The sequence below is a fragment of the Apium graveolens genome, chromosome 10, assembly GCF_009905375.1.
Source record: "Apium graveolens cultivar Ventura chromosome 10, ASM990537v1, whole genome shotgun sequence".
In the NCBI taxonomy this organism is placed as follows: Eukaryota; Viridiplantae; Streptophyta; class Magnoliopsida; order Apiales; family Apiaceae; genus Apium; species Apium graveolens.
In genome coordinates, this window is record NC_133656.1 from 146,892,482 (window position 1) to 146,904,263 (window position 11,782).

General features: G+C 39.5%; 1 non-coding gene across 1 annotated transcript; it reads right to left on the reverse strand.

Annotated features, from left to right (window-relative positions):
- Positions 1 to 5,775: 5,775 nt before the first annotated feature.
- Positions 5,776 to 5,882, reverse strand: LOC141694322 (small nucleolar RNA R71). The gene has a single exon (XR_012563640.1). It is a non-coding gene; the product is annotated as a small nucleolar RNA R71 (small nucleolar RNA).
- Positions 5,883 to 11,782: the final 5,900 nt, after the last annotated feature.

The window sequence follows — 11,782 nt, forward strand, 5'->3', positions numbered from 1 at the left end:
TCCCATTCTCTTGAGACGTCTAACTTCTGCTTTACGTGATCATTCTACAAATCGTAAAGTATCATGTTACTATGCTCGTTTTCTTATGCTTATAGCAGATCATCTACTCACCCCTGAACACAAAGCACTTTTTGCTAACTCTGCTGTAACCGAACCCCCACCAGTTAGCAAAAAGATTTACACTCGCCAAGACACAACCTTCAAATTTATGCAAGTTCCAGTACTTGTATATGCTTTCATGGCCAATTATATTCCCTTACCTATTTTTAATCTTCCCGGCCATGAACAGCAACCTCAACCTCCAGTGGTTCAAGCCACCCAGGCTCTTCCATTACAGGTAGTAACTCCTCACTCTCACTCTCTTCCTACTTCTGTTGTAAGACCCTCAGTGGTTGATAGGGCTGACCATGAAGTTGTAGAACCACAGCTTCAATCCCAGGTCATAGAGCCAAACACAGAGTCTCATTCTATCTCAACCTCTCCCCCACTGTCTAAAATGTTACCCAGGAGATTACTAGGAAGTAGTACATTGTCAAATATGAGTGAACCCTCAGCTCTGCCTCCTCCTAAGAAAAGAAAAACCTATTCTGAGGCATCTGAAAGCCCATCCTTGTCCTCCCAACAGGACATGGACTTTGAAATGGCCAATGAACAGTTACTAGAGGCATTCTCTCAACAGGATGCATCTATTGAAATTCGCCATAGGGCCATGGCATCTTGTACTGAGTCAAGCACAATTCCATTACTCACAATGGAACCATACACTTCCCCAGATCATACTCAGGACACACAGCGAGGAGTGCACGTAGAGTCGGTTACAGTGCCTGCCATAGTTACGGCAGAAGAGCAGTCACATGCTTCAGAGGGAAAATCTGACTCTCCGCCATCTTTAATAGAGTCATTTTCTCCCCTCCCAGATCCAACACCTCTGGCTCCCTTATGGGATTCTCCACTCGCAGATTTATCTGGAGAAAGTGGAGGGCAACTCGGTCAATCTATCCCTGAAGCAATTCAGACATCTATTCCAAAAGATTTGATAGTATTGACTGAGGATCGGGACTCGCGAATTCCCATTGCACCACCACTGACCTCTCTTGAAGAGGCTAGGGTGATTTTTAATGCAGGTACACAAGAACAGCAACTGGAAGACTCCTCACGAGCAATCATATTGAGAGAAATACATGCACGTGAGATGAGTGAACCAAACACGAGTGAACTTCAGGTGAGAGCACACACAGACACTGATACTGTCAACCTGTTAGCTCAGATTGCTGCCCTGAAAGAAGAACTTGCTAAAAGTCAAGCTGAAGCTCAAGCATTTAAAGCACAAGTGGTTGAACAGTCTTCTTCTTCCACCTCTGTCAACAATCAGCTTGCAATCATAAGGAATGACATCTCAGATTTAAAGACTACTGTAATACCAAAGCTCAATTCTATTCAGGACACTCCAAATTTATCAGCTGATGACATATCCAACTTCTGCTCCCTACATACAAGAATGACTTCTCTTGAAGACCTCGTTGAGATGAATCATTCACTGGACAACTCAAGATTTCTAAAGATAGAGACGGGCATGGAACATCTAAATGAAGGGATGAAGCACTTATATTACATGATCAAGAATTCTCATTGCCCTAATGAAGAACAAAGAGCTTATTTTGAAGGACCGTCTGGTGGAGGATCAGGCTCTGGAAGTGGTGGAGGTTTCAAAGGAAAGTCAGCAGAGGATCCCTCAACTAAGGGGGAGAAGAAAGGGAGTAGTACCAAAGGGAAAGAAAAAGATACTTCTACTGGAGATAAAGGAAAGGCTGATGATGCCTACTACAGTGGAGAACAGGATGACTTCGATATTTTTGACATTCCCACTGAACCAGTTCAGGAAGATAAAGATGGGTTATTTGAAGCTGAAGAAGAAAGTGATTTTGAAGATTGGGAAGAAGAAGATACAGTGGATCCTAGGTTTGAGAAAGAATTTCAGAAATAGCAGTCAGAGATGCAAAGAAAAGAAGCTGAACTCAAGAAGGTCTCACAGATCATTGACAGGAGAAAAGACATACAAAGAACAGAAACTCTTCAAAAGCAACGTCTTCATGACATTAAAGCTCAAGAAAGGAGAAGAGATGTCAGACTAAAGATTGGTGAAAAGTGGGATGAAGCTAGGAGAGTACTCGATATGAGCTATGCACTAACAATGATAGGCAGTTCTTACATCTTCTTGACAAGCTGGAAATCTCAAATCCTAACAATGACATGTACATGAATGCTATCAAGACTGAAGTCTCAAGGATCACAGCTGCTTTTGATAGATCCCTAAATGAGATGAGCATTTTTGTATACTGTCAGAGTGAAGGATCATTCAAGGTGTCACTTCATCTATTTGAGAATCGTTCGTTGTCAGAGATTTGGGTTCTTTTAAACAAAGTCAAAAGAAGCTCAGAATTGAATGAAGTTCTTCGGGAAAGGCTTAAAGAGTTTGCCAGCAGGGCTAGTCCTCAAGTGGTCAACAATCCTCATCAGGTGAGATTCTTTAAGTCTGATTGTCTTCAAATCTGTCAGCTAGATGTACAATCTCTTAAAGACTACTCAGCTAAGCATCTGGTCTGGATGGAACATCATTTGAGAACTGCTGGATATTCATCCATGTTGAAGACTCAAGCTGCTGACTTGATTCAAGCTTACTGTGAAAAGAATGTTAAAAGGTACAATCAACTCAAGAATAAGTTGAAGTCAGTTGGAGTTCAACCAGTCAGACCTGCAAGCTTCACTTCAGAAAAAGATCGTGTCTTTGACAAGGAATTGCTTCAAGATTTAGAAGAAGGTGAAGTCAGAAGAGAAGACAACTAAAGTCAATTAGCTCAAAACTCAATGTAATATGATTAGAGCGTTATGAATCAAGATAGACTAATGTAGTTATATGTTCAGGCTAGAGGAACATCTATCTTGTATTCACTTGTAAATTTCATTTGGAATCTGGAAAATGTTAAATATAATCCAGAACTTTTCTGCTATTTACTTTACATTACTGTTTATATCTTTTTCTTATTTGTTAGTTGAGTTATCCTCTAGGTATTTGTTGTTATTGTCTAACAAGCAAATATGGGGAGATTGAAAGGCATATGTCATAGCCTACTCGTTTATTCGAGTATTTAACTCAACTCAAATAAGAATGTAATAAGTAAATAGTGGATCAATCATCAGAGAGATCTCACAAAGTAACATCTGTCAAAGAATAAAGAAACATTGTTCATCTGCAGACTTGAAGATTCACTGGAAGAAGTTCAAGAATTTGATCATGCCTCAGTGATATAAATCAAGATCGTGGATTTAATCAAGTGACAGAGATCTCGTCAAGGTATCATTTATTACAAGGATTCAATCAGAACAAAGTCAAGACATGAAGAAACGTCACGAAAGTTAGTCACTCATGAACCAGACAGTACATCGAGTGTCAGCATTGAAGTGACGGAATTGATTCATAAGTCTCAGTGACTTTCAGAAGATTGTCAGAAGAATGGTTGCTGCTCAGGGTTAGTATTAATTCTCCATTAATTAATTAAGTCATATAATTTAATTAAGAAAATAAATTATATCTGCAAGGATTAATTTATTAATTAATTGAATTAAATTGATTAATTAATTTAGAATTAATATTAAGGAATTACAAAATTTTAATTGGTTTAAAATCTATTTAAATTGAAACAAGGCAAACTGATTGTATTAGTATGACAATCGGTATGACAATCAATAGTCATACCGAAAGTCATGCTAATTCATTTAATTGTCTTGTTAGAATTTTTATTAGATTAAAAATCTGTTATTAATCTTTGCAAGACAATCTGAATTGTACTTATGTAACAATCGGTATGACAATCAATTGTCATACCGAAAGTCATGCTGGTTCAAAGGATTGTCATTGCAGTTCATTTGCATTCGGCTGTTTACTTAAAAAGAAACAAAAGAAGCAGAAGAAAAGATCATCCAAAAACTCAGCAAAAACAGAACATACAGAAGAACAAAAGAGAAAAAGAAGCAGAAAAATATTACATCTATTCTGCAACTTCAAGATCAATTTCTAGATTGTAAAGTTATATCCAATCAACTAGAAATACTTATCTTGTTCTTGTGTATCAATCTAGCGGATTAAAATCCCTAGAACTTAATCTCAAATCGCTTTTAGCATTTGATCTTTTAATTACAAAAATAGAAAAAGTTCATGTCGAATTTATTCTAAATTTGTAATAATTGATTTGAGATTAATCCCTTGTAACCGATACCGTAGTTGTAACACCTTTCAAGTTTAATAAAAGTTTTATTTAACTTGAATTTTGTTTCACAATTTTATTCCGCATTTTATTCGACTAAACGGTATTGTTTGCATTCAACCCCCCCTTCTACAAACAAATTGGGACCTAACAAATTCTTTAGTTAATTGTTTAATACCTTGGTATGTGGTGATTATATGATATCTAGTATAGGTTGTGCTTATTCATCTTATATGCGTCGCGAACATGTAAGATAGCCTGTTAATCTCTTGTGAAGCGACAGTGGATCTTGAGATTTAGAACTTGCCATGCTAGCATAGGTTCATGTGTTGTATGCATGATTAGTGGGTAACTCTAGCCATTTTACTTACCTTGTGTAATCATCATTAATAACTTGTGCTTAAATCATTATGTTGTCAAATTCTGTAGACATATAGGGTCTCAACATAATTGATGCCTATTCAACTTCTATCTTAATTGTGGATGCTTGGTAGAATGGTATTCGTACAATAAAAGTTGGCGATTATCAGTTTCATGTTGTTCGATTAATATCATCACCATTATATGCTAAGGTTAATAACAATAACTATTGAATGAAGTAGTAATGAAGTTAGGATCTCATGTGTGTTAATATTGTTAATTCAAGTGTTTAATTCTCGTAGTTAATATTAGTTAACCAATCTTGATTGTTATTGTCTTGGCATTGAAGAATAATCATACATTGGCGAGTAAATATTAATTAAATATAATTAATCAGAGTCTCTGTGGGAATGAACTAGAAATCATTCTTTATTACTTGTGAACGCGTATACTTGCGTGAATTATTTAGCGCATGCATTTTTCCTAACAAGTTTTTGGCGCCGCTGCCGGGGACTCGGTGTTAATTTGTTTAGTTTATGTAATTGTCATCAGTGGTCATTTGGATTCATTGATTAAGACTTGTTACTAATGGCTTCTGGTTGTGTTCCAGGTACTCTAGCGAGCGTTTATGCAAACACATTCTCGCACTCGCAATAGAAATATGGATAAAGCTGAGGAAACATATAAAGCTCTTGACTTTCCGGAGAAGACAACTTTTGAAGATTCTGATAAAGAGAGTGAAAAGAAAGAACCTGAAACAATGGGTGATCGTCTAGCTCAAGCTAATCAAGCTCTTATGGACTTTTCTCGGCCTAAAATTGATGACATTCAGTCAAGCATCATTCGTCCGGCTATTGAGGCCAATACTTTTGAAATCAAGCCGGGCACTATTCAGATGGTGCAGAATTCTGTTTCTTTCGGAGGGGCTGCGACCGAAGATCCCAATATGCATATCAGGAATTTTGTCGAGATCTGTGGTACTTTCAAATATAATGGTGTTACTGATGAGGCTATCAAGCTGAGGCTTTTCCCATTCTCTCTGAGGGACAAAGCTAAGGACTGGTTACATTCTTTACAAGCTGGGTCCATAACTACTTGGCAAGATCTTGCGCAAAAGTTTCTGGTGAAGTTCTTTCCAATGGCCAAAACTGCAGCTATGAGGAGTGCTCTTACTCAGTTTGTGCAGCAGCCAGGAGAATCTATGTGCGAGGCTTGGGAGTGCTACAAGGAGATGTTGAGAAAGTGTCCACATCATGGTATGCCTGACTGGATGGTGATCACTAGTTTCTACAATGGTTTGGGGGTCCAATCTCGACCCATGCTCGATGCAGCTTCTGGAGGCGCCTTGTGGGCCAAAAGCTATACTGAGGCCTATAATCTCATTAAAACTATGGCTGCAAATGAGTATCAAAACCCAACTCAAAGGATGATGCCTGGGAAGGTAGCAGGTATTCTAGAAGTTGATGCAGCTACATCTATTGCAGCGCAGCTTAAGGCACTGACTATGAAGGTCGATTCTTTAACCAACTATGGCGTAAATCAAATAGATAGTGTCTGTGAGCTTTGTGCATTCTCTCATGATACGGATCAGTATTCTCTTGCTAATGAATCTGTTCAGTACGTGAACAATTTTCAGAGACCACAACAGCCTGTGCCCGCTACTTGTCATCTTAATAACAGAAATCATCCCAATTTCAGCTGGAGCAATAATCAGAATGTTGTTCAGCAACCATATCAGCAAGCTGCAAATAAACAGTTTAATCCACCTGGGTTCCAGCAACCTCAGCAATTTGCTCATAGGCAACCATATCCTCAACAAGGAGGTACTGCTCCACCTTCTAGTGCTGATTTCAAGGAGTTAAAGTTGTTGTGCAAAAGTCAGGATGTTTCTATCAAGACCTTGGAAAATCAAATTGGACAAATAACCAATGCTTTGCTCAATCGTCAACCTGGCACACTTCCCAGCGATACTGAAGTTCCAGGCAGGAAGGAAGTTAAAGAGCAAGTCAAAGCTGTCACCTTAAGGTCTGGAAAAGTTGCTGATGCTGAAAAAGCAAATGATGTAGAAGTTAAAGTTATAGATGAAGAAGGAATGCAAAAGGAGAAAGAGGGGGAACCAAGGAAGACTACGGTTGAACACACTTTGCCTGAGGGTAATACAGGGGAGAAACAACTATATCCTCCACCCCCTTTCCTAAGCGATTGCAAAAATAAAAGCTGGACAAGCAATTTGGTAAGTTTCTAGAGGTGTTCAAGAAACTTCACATCAACATACCTTTCGCTGAGGCTCTTGAGCAAATGCCTAGTTATGTGAAATTCATGAAAGGTATTCTTTCAAGGAAGGTAAAACTGGATGATCTTGATATCGTTGCTCTAACGGAAGAGTGCAGTGTCGTGCTGCAACAAAAGTTACCTCCAAAGCTTAAGGATCCAGGTAGCTTCACCATTCCTTGCACCATTGGCAAGTTGTCATTTGACAAGTGCCTTTGCGATTTGGGAGCAAACATCAATCTAATGCCGTTGTCTATCTTCAAAAATCTGAATTTGCATGATTCGAAGCCCACCTACATGTCTCTACAATTGACTGATCGTTCGATTACATACCCACGAGGCATTGTGGAGGACGTGCTAGTAAAGGTGGACAAGCTCATCTTTTCTGAGATTTTGTCATTCTGGATTTCAAGGAAGATAAGAAGATTCCTATAATCTTGGGAAGACCTTTCTTGGCTACAGGTCCTACCTTAATAGATGTGCAAAAAGGTGAACTCACTATGAGGGTGCAAGATCAAGATGTAACATTCAATGTGTACAATGCGATGAAATTCCTTATGGAAGATGAGGAGTGCTTAAAGGTGGATTTGGTCGATTCTGTAGTTACTTCATGACTTGATCATGTGCCAAGGTCTGATGCCTTAGAAAAAGCCTTATTGGGGGATTTTGACAGTGAAGATGATGAAGGCAATGAGCAGTTACAATATCTAAATGCTTCTCCTTGGAAACGGAAGCTAGACATGCCATTTGATTCTCTTGGAAATACTGATCTTAGGAATGCTGAGAGAAAGCTCAAACCATCTATTGAGGAAGCACCTACTTTGGAGCTTAAACCATTGCCTGAACACTTGAGGTAAGCTTTTTTAGGTGATGCATCTACCTTGCCTGTTATTATTACATCTGACCTTTCAGGTAGTGAAGAGGACAAGCTCTTGAGGATTCTAAGAGAATTCAAATCGGCTATTAGATGGACTATAGCAGATATAAAAGGGATCAGCCCTTCGTACTGCATGCATAAAATTCTGCTAGAGGAAAGTAGCAAGCCGACTGTTGAGCAACAGCGAAGGCTTAATCCTATCATGAAAGAAGTGGTAAAGAAAGAAATTCTAAAATGGCTGGATGCAGGAATCATATATTCTATTTATGACAGTTCTTGGGTGAGCCCCATACAATGTGTACCTAAGAAAGGAAGTATTATTATGGTCGTAAATGAGAAGAACGAGCTCATCCCCACTCGAACAGTCACAGGTTGGAGGATATGCATGGACTATAGGAAGTTGAATAAAGCCACGAGGAAGGATCACTTCCCTCTTCCATTCATTGATTAGATGCTTGACAGGTTGGCTGGTCATGTGTATTATTGTCTTCTTGATGGCTATTCGGGCTACAATCAGATTTGCATTGCACCATAAGATCAAGAGAAGACTACTTTCACTTGTCCATTTGGCACATTTTCTTTTCGCAGAGTTTCTTTTGGCTTATGTGGTGCACCTGCTACTTTTCAGAGATGCATAATGGCTATATTCTCTGATATGATTGGAAATAATGTCGAAGTGTTCATGGATGACTTCTCCGTCTTTGGAACTTCGTATAATGAATGCCTGAATAATCTCCGTTTGGTGCTCAAAAGATGTGTTGAGACCAATCTGGTGCTCAATTGGGAAAAATGTCACTTCATGGTGCAACAAGGCATCATTCTTGGGCATAAGGTTTCTAGTAAAGGTCTTGAAGTGGATAAAGCCAAGGTGGGCCTCATTGAAAATCTCCCGCCACCTATTTCTGTGAAAAGAATCCGTAGCTTTCTTGGTCATGCGGATTTTTATCGGCGTTTCATCAAGGACTTCTTTAAGATATCTAAGTTGTTGTACAATTTGCTCGAGAAAGATATGCCTTTCAAATTTGATGATGAATGTTTGGCATCATTCGAGACTCTCAAGAAGAGTTTAATCACAACACCAGTTATTACGGCACCTGATTGGAGAGAACCTTTTGAGATGATGTGTGATGCAAATGATTATACACTGGGAGCAATTCTTGGGCAGCGAAAGAATAATATCTTTCATGTGGTCTACTATGCTAGTAAGACGCTAAATGGAGCCCAACTGAACTACACCACTACTGAGAAAGAGCTCTTGGCTATAGTTTATAGTTTCAAAAAAATTCGATCTTATCTACTTGGGACAAAGGTGACAGTGTTCACTGATCATGCTGCCATCCGCTATCTGGTCTCAAAGAAGGATTCGAAGCCTAGACTTATTCGTTGGGTTCTCTTACTACATGAATTCGAGTTAGAGATCAATGATCGAAAAGGTACTGAAAATCAAGTAGCTGACCATCTCTCTAGATTGGAGAATCCTGATTCTACTTCACATGATAAGACATTGATCAATGAATCTTTTCCTGATGAGCAGTTGTTCGCAATTCAGGAGGAAGAGCCATGGTTCGCAGACATTATGAACTATCTTGTTAGCAATATAATTCCTCCTAATATGAATGCGGCTCAAAAGAAGAAGTTTCTGCATGAGGTGAAGTGGTACATGTGGGATGGACCATATTTGTTTAGACAGGGAGCTGACCAGATTATCAGGAGATGTATCCCATTCTGTGAGACGGAGGGGATATTACGAGACTTTCATTCCACAACTTATGGTGGACATTATGGTGGTGAAAAGACAACAACTCATATTCTTCAAGCAGGTTTTTCTAGCATACGTTGTTTAAGGATGCACATCAGTTCATTTTAAGGTGTGATCATTGCCAAAGAGTTGGGAATCTTTCCAGAAAGGATGAGATGCCTTTAAATATGCTACTTGAAGTTGAGGTCTTCGGTGTTTGGGGGATCAATTTCATGGGACCATTTATCTCATCCTGCAATAATCAGTACATCTTGCTGGCAATCGATTATGTCTCGAAATGGGTAGAAGTCAAAGCTCTACCGACTAATGATGGAAAGGTAGTGTTGAGTTCTCTTCATAAGCAGATATTCACAAGGTTTAGAACGCCACGAGTTATCATAAGTGATAAAGGGTCGTATTTCTGCAATCGTAAGTTCACTTCTATGATGCAACGCTACAATGTGAATCATCGCATTGCTACTGCCTATCATCCACAGACCAATGGTCAAGCTGAAGTGTCTAATAGAAAGATCAAGTGCATTCTAGAGAAAGTTGTTTGTCCGTCAAGGAAAGATTAGTCTTTGAAGCTCGATGAAGCTGTTTGGGCTTATAGAACAGCATACAAGACTCCGCTTGGGATGTCCCCATTTCAACTTGTCTATGGTAAGGGATGTCATTTACCTGCGGAGCTCGAGCATAAGGCTTATTGGGAATTGAAGAAGTTAAACCTTGATCTAGATGCAGCTGGGAAGAAGCGAATGCTTCAGTTAAATGAACTTGATAAATTTCGACTTTAAGCGTACAAAAACAACAAAATATACAAGGAAAATGTAAAAAGGTGGCATGACAAGAAGCTATCGCTTAAGTCATTCGTGTCGGGGCAACAAGTTCTTCTATTCCACTCTCATCTCCGACTTTTTCCTGGAAAGTTGAAATCAAGGTGGTCTGGACCATTTATCGTCAAAACTGTGTTTCCACATGGAGCGATGAATATTTTTGAGAATGATCCGGGCCAAGCATTTAAAGTAAATGGTCAGATATTGAAGCACTATTATGGGGATACGGCAAACCGTGAAGTGGTTAGTGTCGTTTTATTGTCAACTTGATCGCATAACTCCACGTCAAGCTAATGACATAAAAGAAGCGCTTCTTGGGAGGCAACCCAAGATATGAGACCATAGGACACCTTAGAATATAGTACTTTATCCAAAAACCCAAAAAAATCCGAAAAAAGTTGCAGATTTTTTTTTCTAGTAGCCTAGCACGCGACGGCGTGCCAGCAGGCGACCGCATGCTGGTATCAAGCGACCGTGTGCGACCCTGACTTTTGAAAAATCATTTTTAATGTAAAATAAATTCAAAAAAAAATTCAAGTTTTTATCAAGAGTGTTCCAGAAGCTATATCACCCATTAATCGACGATTTCTTCCCCTACTTAGCCACAATCCCCACTTCTAATCAAATTCTAACCCTAATCTTGCCCTATAAATACATATAACCTCTCCATACACATCCCATACACTTTCAACTCTACAAAATCTCTCCAACACACCGAACACAAACTCTCCAACTCTTATTCTCAGTTCTCATGGCCCCAAAGAGATTATGAACTGTGGGTAGCAGCAGCACCAATCCGACTACTACTGATTCTTCGAGGAATACTGCTGCGAGGCCCCGATTGTTTGATAGGGCTATTGAAGAAGAGTACACCAATCATCTGACTAAGCCTATTATGAGGGAGAGGGGGTTCTTGCCATCAGTGAGGGATGACGAGTTGCTGCCGATGATTGCTGGGAAGGGATAAATTACATTTTGCGAGTCACTTGAGGCGGTTCCGATGAGTATTGTTTGCGAGTTCTATGCGAACGTCAAGGATGATAAGAATGGGTTTTCTGTTGTTCGTGGGCTTATTGTTGATTATTAGCCCGAGGCGATTCGCCGTGTGATTCGACAGCGACAAAGGGAACCACATAAGGAGCACTTGAATTCAAAGGCCCCTGAGGACTTTGATTCAGACTTTATTGTTGCTACTCTCTGTCAGCCGAACATAATGTGGAAGTTCAAAAAGGGATCCAACTATTATCATACTTTCCCTGCTGCCGCGATGAACAGGTATGCTCGTGCTTGGAATGCGTTTATATGTGCTAATATTCTTCCTTCTTCGCATGCACATGAGGTTACTGTGGAGAGGGCGCGGTTGTTATGGGGGATTCTGAATAATGACTATGTGGACCTTGGTGAGTACATGTACCAAGGGATTTTGAATTTTTTGAGG